Below are 17,006 nucleotides of genomic sequence, written 5' to 3'. Positions count from 1 at the left end.
GCAAGACAAAGAAGAAAGATAGTGAGAAAGGGAGAGAGAATTTTAACTTCACAAGTTGGCAAATTCTTCAGGCAATTGAAGGTAACAAAATGAAGATGAAGAGAGAAGGTAGTGATGTGAATAAATATGTTAAAACATTACCACACTTTGATGAGAATGGTGTAGAAGGAGTCTTCATTTCTTTCGAAAAATTGTCTAGGAAGATGGAGTGGTTGGAGAATGTATGCAGAATGATAGTTCAGAATAAGCTTGTTAGCAGAGCGATTGAGGTATTTGGAATACTATCAGATGTGGGCTCAAAAGGTTATGCAGATGTCACACATGCTATCTTGAGTGCTTATGAATTGGTACCAGAAGTGTATAGACAGCGCTTCAGACACATGAAAACAAAAATCAGTTCAGACGTGCGCTAGTTCGAAAGTGATAAACATAGCAATTTTTATCGATGGGTGGTGGCTTAATACGAGATAAGACATACGAGAATCCAAGATGGATTATTCTACTGGAGGAGTTTAAAAACTCTCTTTCCGAGGTGATACAAATTCACATGAATGAACAGAAAGTTCAACAAATGACATGAGTGGCACAGATGGCACATGAATAAACATTGGTGCATAAAGCAGAATTTAGCTTCCAGCAAGAACTTCATCCTGTGAGGCGTGATCCTACATTGCAGAACAAAGACAATAGCACACCGTTACTAGTTTACTACAGGTGAACAAAAAGCACAAGAAGGCGAGAATGAGATGAAAGTCCTCGGTTACTTCCACTGTGGTCCGGTGGAATATGTAAAGGCAAATTGCTAGTCATTGAAGAAAGTCACTGTGGGAAAATATGTCGTACAAGAGGCTAAACCAGGAGCATTAGTGAAAGAAGTAAAGGAACCAAGAAAAGTCGAGGACCTGCGGAAGAGTGCACAACCTCGGCAGTTGCTGTGTGTTAAGTTAGTGCCCGATCTCTGAAAAGATTTGACCTCTGTGAGTAAAATTTACTCAGGAAGAACTTGGTGACAAGTGACCGAAGTATAGGTTTGAGAGATACGGGATCGAATCAATCTAGAATAGCAAAGGATGAACTCATTTACACGTTTCCTGATTTATTACCCGAGGGAGTGCTCATTTGTTGAATAGATGGACAGAAACGTAGCATTCCACCATGTGAGCTGAGGTTGGCGAGCCAAATCAAGATTGGGGAAGTGACAGGGGGAATGATTGACAGAGTTTCAGTTCCGGAAGTACATTTTTTACTTAAGAATAATTTAACAGGACCCACGTTGTGAGTGACAACGTTGATTGGAGAGAAGCCAATTGAAGACCTTCGGCACGGTGGCACAGTGGTTAGCACTGCTGCCTCGCAGCACCAGAGACCCGGGTTTAAATCCCGCCTCAGGCGACTGACTGTGTGGAGTTTGCACATTCTCCCCGTGTCTGCGTGGGTTTCCTCCGGATACTCCGGTTTCCTCCCACAGTCCAAAGATGTGCAGGTCAGGTGAATTGGCCATGCTAAATTGCCCGTAGTGTTAGGTGAAGAGGGGAATGGGTCTGGGTGGGTTGCGCTTCGGCGGGTCGGTGTGGACTTGTTGGGCCGAAGGGCCTGTCTCCACACTGTAATCTAATCTAATCTAATCGAAATGAGGAGCTGAAAGAAAACTACACTGGAAATTTTCCAGACTTCATAGTTATGAAGATGTGGGTGCACTATGCCTTTAAGAGAATTTAAAGGTCGCAAAAACTAACTGACAGCTCCAAGTGTTCCGAAAAGAAAATATAATACAACATTTGGTCGAACAAGTTAGTTAACTGGTTTCATGGAGACAAAAACAAACTCGAATTCGACCAATCAGTCGCAAGTATTCCCCAAAATGCAAATCTCCGATTAAGTTCGAATTTAGTATATTTGCAATCTTAAAAACCATTGACACAATCCAATACTTTGTCGGTTTAAGGCTGGGGATGATTGAAGATTTGAGAGGAGAACTGCCAACCTATCAAAGACTGCCAGAAAAAAAAAATGCTCTCTTAAAGCTACCTTTATTATTAGTCGCCTGTGAAGCAGAATTCCCGTGAAGAAAAAAAGACGAACCGAAAGCTGTCTGGTTTTGAGATAAGAAGTTTTGTTTTGTAAATTAATTGGGAGTTTTATCAGACCTATATTGTGGAAGAGCAAAGTGAATTATAGATTCGAGGAAGGCGTTTTAAATAGTTGTTAGTATAACATTCTTTGTTATACTTTAAGAAATAAAGCTGTTAATTTTTAGTTTAAGTATTTCTTGGCCACTCGAATTTTTACAGATTACTGCATGGGATAAATCTTTTCTCTGTTGCTGGTTTTAAATTGAGCAGGAGGGTTAGCCCCTCGTCGTAACATTGTTGTAACGCGATCCCATTGTAATATGCCACTAAGTAAAAACTAAAAGGAAAGACGAAGGAGTTCAGGTTCAGTGCGCAGAGACCCATTTTGACTTAACTGTGCAGGAAGGCCTCAGCAGGCAGAGAGTCGGGCAGAAGTGTTTAGTCCTGAAAGGCTAATGGACTGAAAACAGAAAGACGAGATAATAAAAGATGTACATATTCATCCATACTTAACAGGAATTAGAATGTACAACTGAGGATTATTTTCATAAAGCTAGAATCCAACGAAGCAAAGCAAAACCACGGCAGGCTCATGGGGAGGAGAAATGGAGAGAAGTGTAGCAGATTGTGTTACCGGTATCACACATACAGGGAGAGTTACGGGTAGCACATGAATCAGTCGTAGAATGTTACCGAGATGTGAGAAATACTGTGACTCAGGTACAGAAGCATTTCTATTGGCCTGGACGGCACAAAGATCTGTTAAACGTTGCCGTTAATGTCATAATGGCCTAGTGCATAGTCAGTAATAAAGATAGCGCAATTGTTGCCAATTCCTGCATTCTAAGAACCTTTCATGCAGGTTTGATTGTGTGGTCCCCTCCATAAAGCTAAAAGTGGGAACCAGTACTTACTCACCACAATAGATATGTCTCCCAACTTTACGGATACAATTCCATTACAGATGACTGAGGAGGCAGTCAGAACAATGGGCAAGCTTTACTGCCAGGCTCTTAAATGAATTCATGGAAAGATTAGATTAGATTACATTACAGTGTGGAAACAGGCCCTTCGGACCAACAAGTCCACACCGACCCGCCGAAGTGCAACCCACCCATACCCCTTTATTTACCCCTATACCTAACACTACGGGAAATTTAGCATGGCCAATTCACCTGGCCTGCACATCTTTGAACTGTGGGAGGAAACCGGAGCACCCGGAGGAAACCCACGCAGACACGGGGAGAATGTGCAAACTCCACACAGTCAGTCGCCTGAGGCGGGAATTGAACCCCGGTCTCTGAACCTGTGAGGCAACAGTGCTAACCAATGTGCCACTGTGCCACCGTGCCGCCCACACTTAGGCATACAGCATTTTAAATCAAGTGCAATCCAGCCTGAATCCCAAGGAGCTTCAGCAGGAGGCATCACATCCTGAAGCCCATGATAACAGCGAAGTGTCAGGTTTACCAGAATGATTGTGATTATTTGCCATTAAAAATATCCCAAAATGATTTACTCAGTTTATTGCGTTTAATACTTGACATGAAGTTTGGGGTCCTTTAAAGCAAAATTGATAGGACCACATTCAGAGACCTCGCAGTTGCCTTATAAGTCTGAGGTGAGGGACAGTTTAAATCGGGTAAGTGAGTAAGCTAAACAGCACCTGAAGATGGCACAGCACCGAATGATGCAGGTGGTAGAAAGTTTTTTTTGCTAATGCCTATCAAATTGGGAAAATACATTTTTGTGTCAATCTCGAAACAAAAATTGCCTGGTAACGATGCATTATAGAAATAAAATGTATCATGTGTGCCATGTGAATATGTTGAATCGTTATTATAATAGAGTCAGTGGACTGGAAAAACAGATGCTAGTTCCTGCCCCACAGAACAAGGCATCAAATCAAGATGTTGTGGAGTTTTGTGCCCTTCAAGACACGTTAAATAACGAGGAAGTCCTAGAAGTGCGATAGTTTAGTGAACAATCTGTCTCAGGAGCAATGAACCCAGCTGAAATGTTTGTTGCAGCAATACGAGGGTGTACTCAGGAATAAGATGTTTCATACCAATTATTTTGTGCATGATGTAGAAAGATGCAATGCTGTTCCGATAAAACACGACCATTACATACCTAATCCTCTCAAGATCACACCAGTCCAGAAGGAAGTGGAAGTGACGCGCAACGAAGATATAATTGAACCGAGTCAGAATGAGTGGAGTTCGCTGATCAAGTTAGCTCCCAAACATGGCAAGTAACAACAATTTTGTCTGGACCATAGGAATGTCAATTCCATTTGAAAAAGTCAAACACAGACAGAATGCCAAGGTTGACTAAGTGTATGGAGAAAGCTGAAAGTGCCTGTTGCATCAGAAAGTTGAACTTACTGAATGGTTATTGGCAGGTACCATTATCAGAGAGAGCAAAGAAGTTTCTGTCTTTGCAACCCCACGTGGGCGATATCAATTCAAATGATTCCCTTTTGGAATGAAGAATGCACCACCCACATTGCAAAGACCCATTAATATATCTTTGTGGCCAGATTGACAAATCGTGCAGTTGATCTGGATGATGCAGTGAATTTTAGGGAATCATGGAAAGATCATTCTTTCATATCATGAGTAAACAAACCAATTTTCTGCAATCCAAATTCATGTTACACATTTATGCAGTTTTGCTCTGTAAATTAACTTCAGGTAATTAGTCATTAGTAGTGAGTCGAATATGGTCAGTCAAATGGATCACTGAGAATATGAGTTTCCTGATTGGAGTTGTTAAACTGGGGCAATCATGGAGCACAGGCTGACAGATATACTCAGGAATAACAAGGCATCGCGTTATTCGAGAAACTGGCTCCGATTTTGCTGCTCATTTTCCATGCTCTATGCATGTGAAAGTAAAGGATAAGCTGCTGATGGGTTACGGCGTCTGTGGAGTCATTTCAGCGGCGATGAGAGAAAACAGCACGCTTCTGAAGTAAATCCGCTCGCAATAGTCATCACTGAATTGGGGCAAGCACTTCTGGTATCATGCAATTAATGAGGAAGCTTGATTTGCTCGATCCTGCTCTCGACGACTTGCCCATTTACATAGACAAACTGTGTTTTTTCGTTTCCACCTGAGTAAATGACAGTCATGCAGATGAATATCACGGAGTAATTCTCCTCACTGCTTGTGGGCTTGTAACATTTTTTGGTTATTAGAAGCCTACATTCAATGAGTCAACAGGTACTGAAACTTTTCAGCATTTGGTGGATTTTATTAAGAAATATTACAAACTCATGAATCCTCTAATTTTGAAAAGCTGTTCGTTCTATTTAGCAGATTGAAAGCGAGGCGACTTTCGCTCGGATTTTGAATTTACTAAAGGCATCTAAGCAAACGCCCGTGATATTAATGTATCCTGATTGTGATGCCATGAAAATCGTCGAAATGTGGTGCACAGTGCTCAGTGGGTAGTTCTGCTGCCCTGCAGCCTGGAAACCAGGCCAGATTCCAGCCTCAGGCAAGTTTCTGTGTGGAGTTTGTGCATTGTCTTCGTGTCTGCATAGGTCCCCTTGTGGATGCCCTGGTTTCCTGAGGTAAATTGACCATGGGAAATGGTGTTCAACGGTGTTCATAAAGGTATTGCTTAAGGGTAAATGTTGAGTACTAGGTTCGGTTGTGTACTCGTCGGAGTGTTGGTCTGGACCTGGGCTGAATGGCTTGTTTCCACACTGTAGGGATCCTATGATGTGGGATTAATGATGTTATCATGGAAAAACATTTATTAGCTGAAGACCAGTTCCGCTTCAAACGGGCAATTAGAAAAGGCCGCGTATGGAACATGAGAGTGACAGTGTCTCCCAAGGAAGTAGGCAATGTCAAATTGAGCTCGCAGAACACCACTTAAGCGGAAGCAATCGCACAGCCGAACCCAGAATATATTTTGAGCACAGGAAGCCGAGGCCATCTGACAGCAAATCCCGAAAACAAATTACAACCGCAACCAACTGGCTAAAATTATCTTCAGGGTCTTAACTAGCAAGCCATAGCAGTTGTCGCCAGCATGTAGACTCGAGACAGCAAAGGAGTCACACCATGCCTAAACTATGTCAGAGAACCGATAGAACAGTATCCAGGTGGGTCAAAATTGTGGTGGTGGAAAACAACAGCAGGTCAGGCAACATCCAAGGAGCAGGCGAGTCAACTTTTCGTGTATAACCTCAGGTAATTTACAATGAAGACTCTACACCTTGGAACGTCCACCTGCACCTGTTTCCAGCAGGTCAATTGCATGACAACTTCCAAATGAGAACCAGTTCAAACAACGCGTCTGTTTCTATGGTTATCCGATGGTGGGAGAGGTTGATATTGGCGTGGCTGTATCCGGGATTGTAAAACCAATCTACAACATGTTTCAATTGTTTTCCAAGCATTACCTTTGCGTCACTCCTCGGCCAGGCTGAGAACATATGCCAGGGAAATCTTTCAGATTGAGAGCCTGAGTTCACTCCCAAACTCCAATCAGAAGCAGTTGGTTCAGTTATCATTGATTGCAGTGAAAGGCTTGGTTCCAAGCTGAAGGTAGTACAATTGTTTTAAGAATAATATTTTTTATTCGCTCAATGTTTTTTCAATTAACAAGTCACTGCCTGAATGAAGTGCGACGTAAAAACTGAAGATTTGCAGCAAAGCCCAAGAAGTTTGAAAGTTGCTATGTTTAATTCAGTGTTGATCAAGAAGCAATTTTGCATTCTTCCCACTGCACTACCGTGTAATTTGGTTACCAGAAAAGATAGACGCAAAAATCAGGGGCCCAGAAAGAGAGAGAATTATCAATCATTTCCAGTTTGAGCAATTGTCAGCACTCATCATACAAATTCTGAAGGTCTGATTCGGTTTGCCTTTGTGGGGTTTAAAATATCGTTAAACCGTTTCTGGAAGCTGCATAAATAAGCAAATCAACACTCAGACGACTATTACAGAAAGATGGCCGGGAGTGGGAGCGGAACGCTTTCCTTCATGAAGCCATATAGGATCCATGCATACCTGCAAATGTGAGTAGATGTGTAGTCTCAGAGAGTTCTGTAATTAATACTCACAATGCTTTGCACCAATCATGATCCCCCAGCATCGGGGGTATCATCAATTTGTGAAATTTCCAGCGAATGTTGAAGAGATAATGACATTTTTCTGATCAGCATTTACCTGGAATTCGTGCGAATAATCAGTAAGGTAAATGAAGAGCATTTGGAGAGCTTGGATGTATTGCTCATATTTTTCTCCCAGGCGTACTTACAACTAGAAGGGAGAAACGATCATTCCAGGGACCGAAATTGGCCATCCTGGGTTACCAAATCAACAAAACTGGTTAAATTAAGTTGAAGATAAAGTGAGTGCAATGAAAGCTGTGCGGGCTCCCATGTCTCGACCAGAGCATGAGTCGACCTTTGGGTTGTCAATTATGATGGAAAACTCACACGTAATTTAGTCTCCATCGTGATATCCTAAGATCTGTAAATGAAATAAAAAAGTTTCAACGTTGGAAATGTATCACAGCCAACACGTAACCTTGAAGAAAATAAATAAAAACATCTGTCGACTAGAATGTTGGGATGACAATTCCAAGTGAGATGTAGTGTTGAAATGTGATGCATCCCCGTAAGGGTACTGGGGCAGTTTTGGCTCACTGGTGACCGAATAGAGAAGAACGCCCAACAGCATTTGCTTCCTAGGCTTTGACTGATTCCAACCACAGAATCCGCAAGATAGAGAAGTAAGGTTTTGGAGCCAACAACTGCACATACTGGAATCTGTACTGAAATAAAATACTGGAGATCGCAGCAGTTCAGGAGCAAGCCATTGTTCTCAGTCTAAGTGACACCTTTTCAGAGAACAAAGGTTCAGTGATCAGTTTTGATGTCAGAAATTTCCACTGATACATTTATGGATGCAATTAATTAAAACAGAAAGAGACCACAACACACTGTTTTGACTGTGTAGAGAAGGATAAGGCTGTGCTAGTCGAAATTTCATTGTCGAATTCAACAATGGTCTGGGTGCGCTTTGGCTTATTATATGATGTAAACATAGCTGCATTGGTGGAGCAGTGCATGGAGTGCCAACAAGAACAAAATCTTTGTCCAGCAGTTCCGCCAGATTGAGGAGCATGGCCAGGTAAACCCTGAACTCCGTTATGGGGCGAAAGCCAAAAGAAAGGCCTATTCTGGTTAAATGCTTTTATTCTTTGTTTTTGTGGATATCCATTCGAAATGTCTGAGCACTGGTAGAATTTTTTTTAACTCAAGAACGACAAATGAAAACTGCGAGCATTTTGTGCAAAGCAATTATTCCCGTAGAATTTGTCGTAAATTACCCCCAGAAATTTCGAGCCAACCATTGTTGCATGGCATTCAACAGGTTTGGCCAGTTTCATCCTTGCATGAATATCAGTAACAGCAGATTAAAGTTTGAAGCATATGATCCCGCAGCTGCTGTAACAAATGTTGAGGCTGCAGAAACCACCAGGTAAGTTTTTCAATGATTAATTGACACGCTCAGCAACTGTCTGCTCATCCCTCCCAATGCTCTCTCAACTGCAGCAGCAAACGTGGAGGCCGCTGACCCACCACGGAAGTTTTCAAAAGATTAACTAACATTTCTGACAACCACTCGTCCTCGTTCTCACCAATCTCAATGCTGCTGCTGCAAAAATGGAGTTCGCTGAACACAACAGGTAATTTTTTAAAAGATAAGTTCACCTTCCCTGAAACGCCATGGACCTTGATCTCATCGCTTCCGCTGCTGCTGCTGTAACAATGGAGGCCGCTGAATCGATAAATTAAATTCTTAAAATATTAACTAAACTTCCTGGCAAACCCACGTCCTCACTTTCACCACTCTTGCTGCTGCTGCTGCAAAAATGGAGTCTGCTGAACCCAAGAGGTCAATTTTTAAAAAGCTTAGCTTACCTTCCCCTTTGCTGTCATCGATTCCACGTCTGCTGCTCTCACAACGCAGGCCACTGAATGCATGAAGAGAGTTTTGAACTGATTAATTTATCTTTGTGTCAGCCCACTGGCATCTCTCTTACTGCTCTCACTACTGATGCTGAAAAAATACAGGCCCCTTATCACAACCGGAAGATTTTCAAAGATTAGTTGACCTTCCCGGCAGCCTCTGTTCCTCGCTTTCAGCGTCGCTGCTGTTGCTGCTACAAAAATAGAACCGCTGAAAACAGAGATATGTTTTTAAAGGAATAAAGTTACCTTCCTGGCAGCCAATGTCCCTCACTCTTACCGATCCCGCTGCTGCAAAACCGACGGAAATGGTCTTGGATACGCGACAAGGTCGATGTGAGGTCAGGTTCTGTGAATTACGAAGGTCGATTTGTTGCAGCTGTCCAGAGCCAAAATGAAAATACGATCTCACAAAAGGAGCAACAAAAAACATAAGTGGCTACCACAGAGCAGCCAGAAACATGTCAGAAACCATGAATTCTCCCCCTCCGCATACCGTCGAAGAAACCACAGTGTCCGAGAGGACTACGGCAGATGTTGCTTCTGCAACACCTTTGCTGCCTGTTGAAGAGAATGAATTTCTTCTGGGATACTTCAGACACAAGAGACTACGTGCTATGGTCCATCACACAACGCCCTTGTCTATGTCATAGGCGGAGGAACCTGATCTGGGATGAAAATGCCCCAGGAGGCGTTAAAAAACAAGGAACAGGTGCCAGCCCTAGAGGACGAGGGATATAGTGAATGGAAAAATGTCACCAATGTTCATCTCATAGAATACAAGTTCTCCTTATAGGGGCTTTTAACCTTCACTGATGAGGGAGTCCTGGCATCAGATATCAACAGGAGTGAAAAGGCTTCTCATCAGTCGAGGATCTGGATCAGAGCAAGCTAGTTAGAAACCACATATTATACATGAGTAAATATTTGGTGATTTTGTTATGGATTACCATCATTTGTGAAGTTATTGCATCACCCCTTGTATTCTCTGCAGTTGTAGTCGTCACATTGAACTTTCAAAGTGGCCACAGAATGAATGACAACAAACAGAAAATGCATAATGCATGGCTGACATTGATTCAGTACAAGTCGAGCATTGTGTTGATTAGGTTTCAATGCTTGCTGCAATCAAGCAGTTTATACTGCCGTTGGCTGTACTGAGATAAATTAAATAAAATTTCAAAATCTGAGGAATTGGGGAGCGTTTTGTTCAAATCGATCTATTGCTGTCATAATCAACGATGTCATTGACAGGTCCTTGAAAAAAGTGATTCGGAGATGCCGGTGTTGGACTGGGGTGTACAAAGTTAAAAATCACACAACACCAGGTTATAGTCCAACAGGTTTAATTGGAAGCACACTAGCTTTTGGAGCGACGCTCCTTCATCAGGTGATTATGGAGGGCTCGATCGTAACACAGAATTTATAGCAAAAATTTGCAGTGTGATGTAACTGAAATTATACATTGAAGAATTGATTGTCTGTTAAGCCTTTCATCTGTTAGAATAGAGTGATAGTTTCACTTCTTTCATGTGTAAATCACAAAACCCTTTTTTTTAAAGATGCATTTTCGGGTTAGCTGTTAATAATGGTGACAGCTAGACAATGTGTTGAATGTGTTAGCCCCCTGTGTTCTCTGTCTATGACCTGATGTTTAGATTGATTCCAATCTAAAAAGTGAAATAACAGAGTTTTACACAAATTCATGCAGTTTTTGAGCTCAGGGTTCGACATGAATCTATGTGGTTTTTGAGCAAAGTGCAATGTAACTTTGTACCAAAAAAATTCACCACACACAATATATATGTGTGCATGTGGGTCTTTGTCTGTCTGTGTGTGTCTGTCTGCGGTGGGGGTTGTGGGTGTGAGAAAGTATGTGGGTGTGTGTGTGTGTGTAGTGAGTGCAGAGTGTCTTAAGTCTGTGAGGGGGTGCATGTGTGGGAGTCTGTGTGTCTATAAAAGTGTGTATGTGTGTCTGTGGGCGCGTCTGTGTGTATCTGTGTCCGTGTGCATGTGAGAAAGTGTGTGTGTGTGTGTGTGTACGAATATCTCTGTGTGTGTGTGTGTAGTGCAATGGTGATCACTTGCAATGTGACATGAACCCAAGTTCCCGGTTGAGGCCCTCCCGATGGGTACCTAACTTAGCTATCAGCCTCTGCTCAGCCACTTTCCTCTGCTGCCTGTGCCGAAGTCCACCTTGGAGGATGGTCACCCGAAGGTCCGAGGCTGAATGTCCTGGACCACTGAAGTGTTCCCCAACTGGAAGGGAACCCTCCTGTCTGTTAATTGTTGTGTGGTGCCCATTCATCCGTTGTCGTAGCATTTGCTCAGTTTCCCCAATGTACCATGCCTCTGGGCATCCCTGCTTCCAACGTATAAGATAGACAATGTTGGCTGAGTCACATGAGTACCTGCCATGTACAAGGTGGGAGGTGTTCCCACGCGTAATAGTGGTATCTATGTCCACAATCTGATACGTTTCGCAGCGTCCACCGTGACAGGGTTGTATGGAGTTGTCCTGAGAGCCGGGCAGTTTGCTACGAACCATGATCTATTTGAGGTTTGACGGTTGTTTCAAGGCAAGTAGTGGAGGTGTGGGGAAGGTCTTGGTGAGGTGCTCATCTCCATTGATAATGTGTTGCAGGTCACAAAGAACATGGCGTAATTTTTCAGCCCCTGGGAAGTACTGAACAACGAAGGGTACCCTGTCAATTGCAGCCCATGTCTGTCTCCTGAGGAGGTCATTACGGTTCCTTGCTGTGGCACGTCGGAACTGGTGGTCGATGAGTTGAACATTGTACCCCGTTCTTGTAGGAGCATCCTTGAGTACTTCCAGGTGTCCGTCACGTTCCTCCTCATCTGAGCAGATCTGGTGTATGCGTAGGGCTTGTCCATAGGGGATGGCTGTATTAATATGTTTTGGATGGAAGCTGGAGAAGTGTAGCGTTGTGAGGTTGTCTGTGGGTTTGCGGTAGAGTGTGGTGCTGAGGTGTCCGTCCTTGATGGAGACGCACGTGTCCAAGAATAAGACAGTCGAGAGCAGTCCATGGTGAGTTTGATGGTGGGATGAAAATTGTTGATGTCACTGTCTAGTTTTATCAGTGACTCCTCGCCATGGGTCCAGAGGAAGACAATGTCATCAATGTACTTGGTGTACAATGTCGGTTTGAGATCCTGCATAGAGAAGAAATCTTGTTCGAACCTAAGCATAAAAATGTTGGCATATTGGGGTGCAGATTTGGTCCCCATGACTGTTCCGTGTGTCTGGATGAAGAATTGGTTGTCAAAGGTGAAGACGTTATGATCTAGGATTAAGCAGATGAGTTGTAGGATGGTGTTTGGAGACTGGCAGTTGTTGGTGTTGAGTACTGAGGCTGTTGCCACGATGCCATCATTGTGGGGAACGCTGGTGTAGAGTCCGGAAACATCCATTGTGACGAGGAATGTTCCTGTTTCTACTGGTCCATTGGTGCTGAGTTTCTGTAAGAAATCAGTAGTGTCACGACAGAAGCTGGGGATCCCTTGTACAATAGGTTTCAAGATGCCTTCCACATAGCCAGAAAGATTCTCACATAGGGTCCCATTTCCCGACACGATGGGACGTCCCGGTGTGTTGGCTTTGTGTACCTTTGGAAGGCAGTAGAAGTCGCCGACACGAGAAGTACGTGGGATGAGGGCGTTTAGGGAGCTCTGAAGGACTGGATCCAAATTTCTGATCAGTGTGTTTAATTCTCGTGTATGTTCTTTGGTCGGATCAGCTGGTAGTTGCCTGTAGTGTTCCTGGTTGTACATGGCAGGTACTCATGTGAATCCGCCAACATTGTCTATCTTATACGTTGCAGGCAGGGATGCCCAGAGGCATGGTACATTGGGAAAACTGAGCAAAGGCTCAGTGGTCCAGGACATTCAGCTTCGGACCTTCGGGGGACCATCCTGCAAGGTGGACTTCGGGACAGGCAGCAGAGGCAAGTGGCTGAGCAGAGGCTGATAGCTAAGTTCGGTACCCATAGGGAGGGCCTCAACCGGGATCTTGGGTTCATGTCACATTACAAGTGATCACTATTGCACTACACACACACACACACACACACAGATATTCGTACACACACACACGAACACAGATACACACAGACGCGCACACAGACACCCACACACACACCCTTATAGACACACAGACTCCCACACATGCACCCCCTCACAGACTTAAGACACTCTGCACTCACTACACACACACACACACACCCACATACTTTCTCACACCCACAACCCCCACCGCAGACAGACACACACAGACAGACAAAGACCCACATGCACACATATATATTGTGTGTGGTGAATTTTTTTGGTACAAAGTTACATTGCACTTTGCTCAAAAACCACATAGATTCATGTTGAACTCTGAGCTCAAAAACTGCATGGATTTATGTAAAACTCTGTTATTTCACTTTTTAGATTGGAATCAATCTAAACATCAGGTCATAGACAGAGAACACAGGGGGCTAACACCTTCAACACATTGTCTAGCTATCACCATTGTTAACAGCTAACCCGAGAATGCAACTTTAAAAAAAAGGGTTTTGTGATTTACACATGAAAGAAGTGAAACTATCACTGTATTTTAACAGATGAAAGGCTTAACAGACAACCAATTCTTCAATGTATAATTTCAGTTACATCACACTGCAAATTTTTGCTATCAATTCTGTGTTACGATTGAGCCCTCCACAATCACCTAATGAAGGAGCGTCGCTCCGAAAGCTAGTGTGCTTCCAATTAAACCTGTTGGACTATGACCTGGTGTTGTGTGATTTTTAACTTTGAAAAAAGTGGTAAGCTTTCATTTTGCTCATTGATGATTCATACTGTTGCACATATTTGTGGGTGAGTGCCTGGAAGGGTGTTTCTGCATGTCCGATTCTGCCAACTTGTTTGTGTGTTTGCTCGGCTATGTGTGTGTATGTTTGTTTATTTGTGTATGATTGTGCGTGTGCGTGTGTGATTCTGACTGAGTGTGTGCTGAATTTGTGCTTCTGAAAATCTTGTAGTGAATACTTCATGTCCTGAATCCCTAAAAACTATCCATCATCGGCAGGGTTACCAACGATAATTTGTAACTAGTTCATCGTCAATGAAGTTTCCAAATTGGATTCATATCCTTTTAAAAGTTTGGAAGACTGCATTGAGAAGGCATGACAAGAATTTATATTTCCAAGTTGCACTTACTCAGGAAATGCTGGCAGTTATGTTTACACGAAAGAGTGCAGAAAAATTTGGCTTCCGTGACACCGAGTGGATGATACTAATTTAAAGCCTTACCATACAGTATGGGCAATGCACCAGCTAGATTTCAAAGACTAAAGAAGAAAGTCATATCCGGATTATCCAATTGTATGGTGTATATCGACGACATAGTGATTTTTAGTCACACACATAGAACATAGAACATAGAAAAATACAGCGCAGTACAGGCCCTCGATGTTGCGCCGATCCAAGCCCACCTAACCTACACTCGCCCAATATCCTCCATATGCCGATCCAATGCCCGTTTAAATGCCCTTAAAGAGGGAGAGTCCGCCACTGCTACTGGCAGGGCATTCCATGACCTCACGACTCGCTGAGTAAAGAATCTACCCCTAACATCTGTCCTATACCTACCACCCCTTAATTTAAAGCCACGCCCCCTCGGAATAGCTGACTCCATACGTGGAAAAAGGTTCTCATGGACAACCCTATCTAAACATCTAATCATATTGTACACCTCTATCAAGTCACCCCTAAACCTTCTTTTCTCCAATGAAAACAACCCCAAGTGCCTCAGCCTTTCCTCATACGATCTTGCTACCATTCCAGGCAACATCCTGGTAAACCTCCTCTGCACCCGTTCCAGTGCCTCGACATCCTTCCTATAGTATGGCGACCAAAACTGCACACAATACTCCAGATGCGGCCGCACCAGAGTCTTATACAACTGCAACACGACCTCAGGAGTCCGGAACACAATTCCTCCACCAATAAAAGCCAATACGCCATATGCCTTCTTCACCGCACTGTTTACCTGGGTGGCAACTTTCAGAGATCTGTGTACATGGACACCAATATCCCTCTGTTCATCCACACTACCAAGTATCCGACCATTAGCCCAGTACCCCATCTTTTTGTTACTCTTACCAAAGTGAATCACCTCACACTTAGCTACATTGAACTCCATTTGCCACCTTTCTGCCCTGCTCTGCGGCTAATCTATATCCCGCTGTAACCTGACACGTCCTTTGTCACTGTCAACCACTCCACCGACTTTTGTATCATCCGCAAACTTGCTCACCCAACCTTCGAGCCCCTCCTCCAGGTCATTTATAAAAATGACAAACAGCAATAGTCCCAAAACAGATCCTTGCGGAACACCGCTAGTAACTGCACTCCAAGATGAACTTTTACCATCAATTACTACCCTCTGTCTTCTTCCAGCCTCCAACTCACCCTCAATGCCATACCTTCGTAATTTTTGCAGTCGCCTACCACGGGGAACCTTATCAAACGCCTTACTAAAATCCATATACACCACATCTACCGCGTTACCCTCGTCTACCTCCTTAGTCACCTTCTCAAAGAATTCAATGGAAGGAACATTTCCAGAAATTACCTGAATTAATAAATCGACTTTGAGGGAAATGTTTGATCAGAAATCTAGCCAAGAGTGAATTCGCCAAAGCCCCAGTAACGTTTCTGTGCAATATTATCAGACATGGACAGATGGCACCACGGAGTTCAAGAAAGATTATTGGGTAGCTTCGCAATAAGAGTGCAGATGAAGAGTGCAGTTCTAAGATTCGGAGGGTTGATTGGTGGTTCCGATTAAAATTTAGCTATGTAGTTGCTCGACTCACTTACGGATTCAAGTGCAGAAATGTCAATGAACAGCCAATTGTCAGAAGGCATTTTGACAGCGTGAAAGTTTTGTTAATCACTGCCCCAGTGATATCCACAGTTAATTCCGCAAAGTCATTCAGGGTGTCTATCAATGCATGCATGTGGGTGTCAGTGCTGCACTGTTACAAGAAGATGACAAGAACATATGAAGACCTGTTTGGTATTTTAGCAGAAACATGAATACACATCAACAAAAATATTCCACGACTGATATGCACACCAAAAGTAAGACTGAGGGTTTTTAAAAAATGAAGCGATCTTTGTGTACTGATGGTTCATTTTCCAACGGTGGCGGTGTAATGATGTTGTCACTATGCACAGGTTCTTGTTTCCTTCCATTTTTTGAATACAAGTTGTGAATGCATATTTTTCAAAATAGCTACAGGAAACAGCCGAATTAAAGATTCAGATGCGGCCATCAGTTTATTTTTCAAACTCCCGTTGCAATAATGGAAGGAATGTAGCCATTTCTCAGAAATCAAGCTTTCATATTTGTTTTCTTAGTTATGGTAATTAGAAGCTAGAAGAGTTAGAGCCTCAGTAAAAAAAAAAAAGACTGCTGCCTGTTACGTTCTCTGAAATCTCTCCTGATGTTGTTTCCTCGAATCAATCCTCCTAGAGTTGTCTGCGTCTGAATTGACGTTTTTACTCAGGGTTCTGTTTTTGGTGCATTACGATATGGAAACAATAATGTGTATTGGATCTTTTATTCGTTTAAGGTTTCTAACACTTAAGTTATTTGAATTTCCTACTTGCTTTATTTTAACTATAGTGCATAAATAAATTGTGTTTTCTGAATGTCGAATAATTTGACCAGTTGCAGCACATCTAGATCACACACTTCATACTTGCAATTAAAATATGGATTAGTTATGCTGTGTGCTACCTTACCAAAATATTTTGAGTGGGTGTGGTTTGGTCCATAACATCAGAAAACTGCAAATGTTTAGAACCTCAGGCAGAATCCGTGGCGAAAGAGGAAGGAAAATAACAATATTTGCGATGA

Source organism: Chiloscyllium plagiosum, unplaced genomic scaffold (assembly GCF_037043375.1).
Source record: "Chiloscyllium plagiosum isolate Xiang-an unplaced genomic scaffold, Cpla_swu_hap1 HiC_scaffold_42, whole genome shotgun sequence".
NCBI classification, from domain to species: domain Eukaryota; kingdom Metazoa; phylum Chordata; class Chondrichthyes; order Orectolobiformes; family Hemiscylliidae; genus Chiloscyllium; species Chiloscyllium plagiosum.
Note: the sequence above shows the minus strand (reverse complement) of the source record.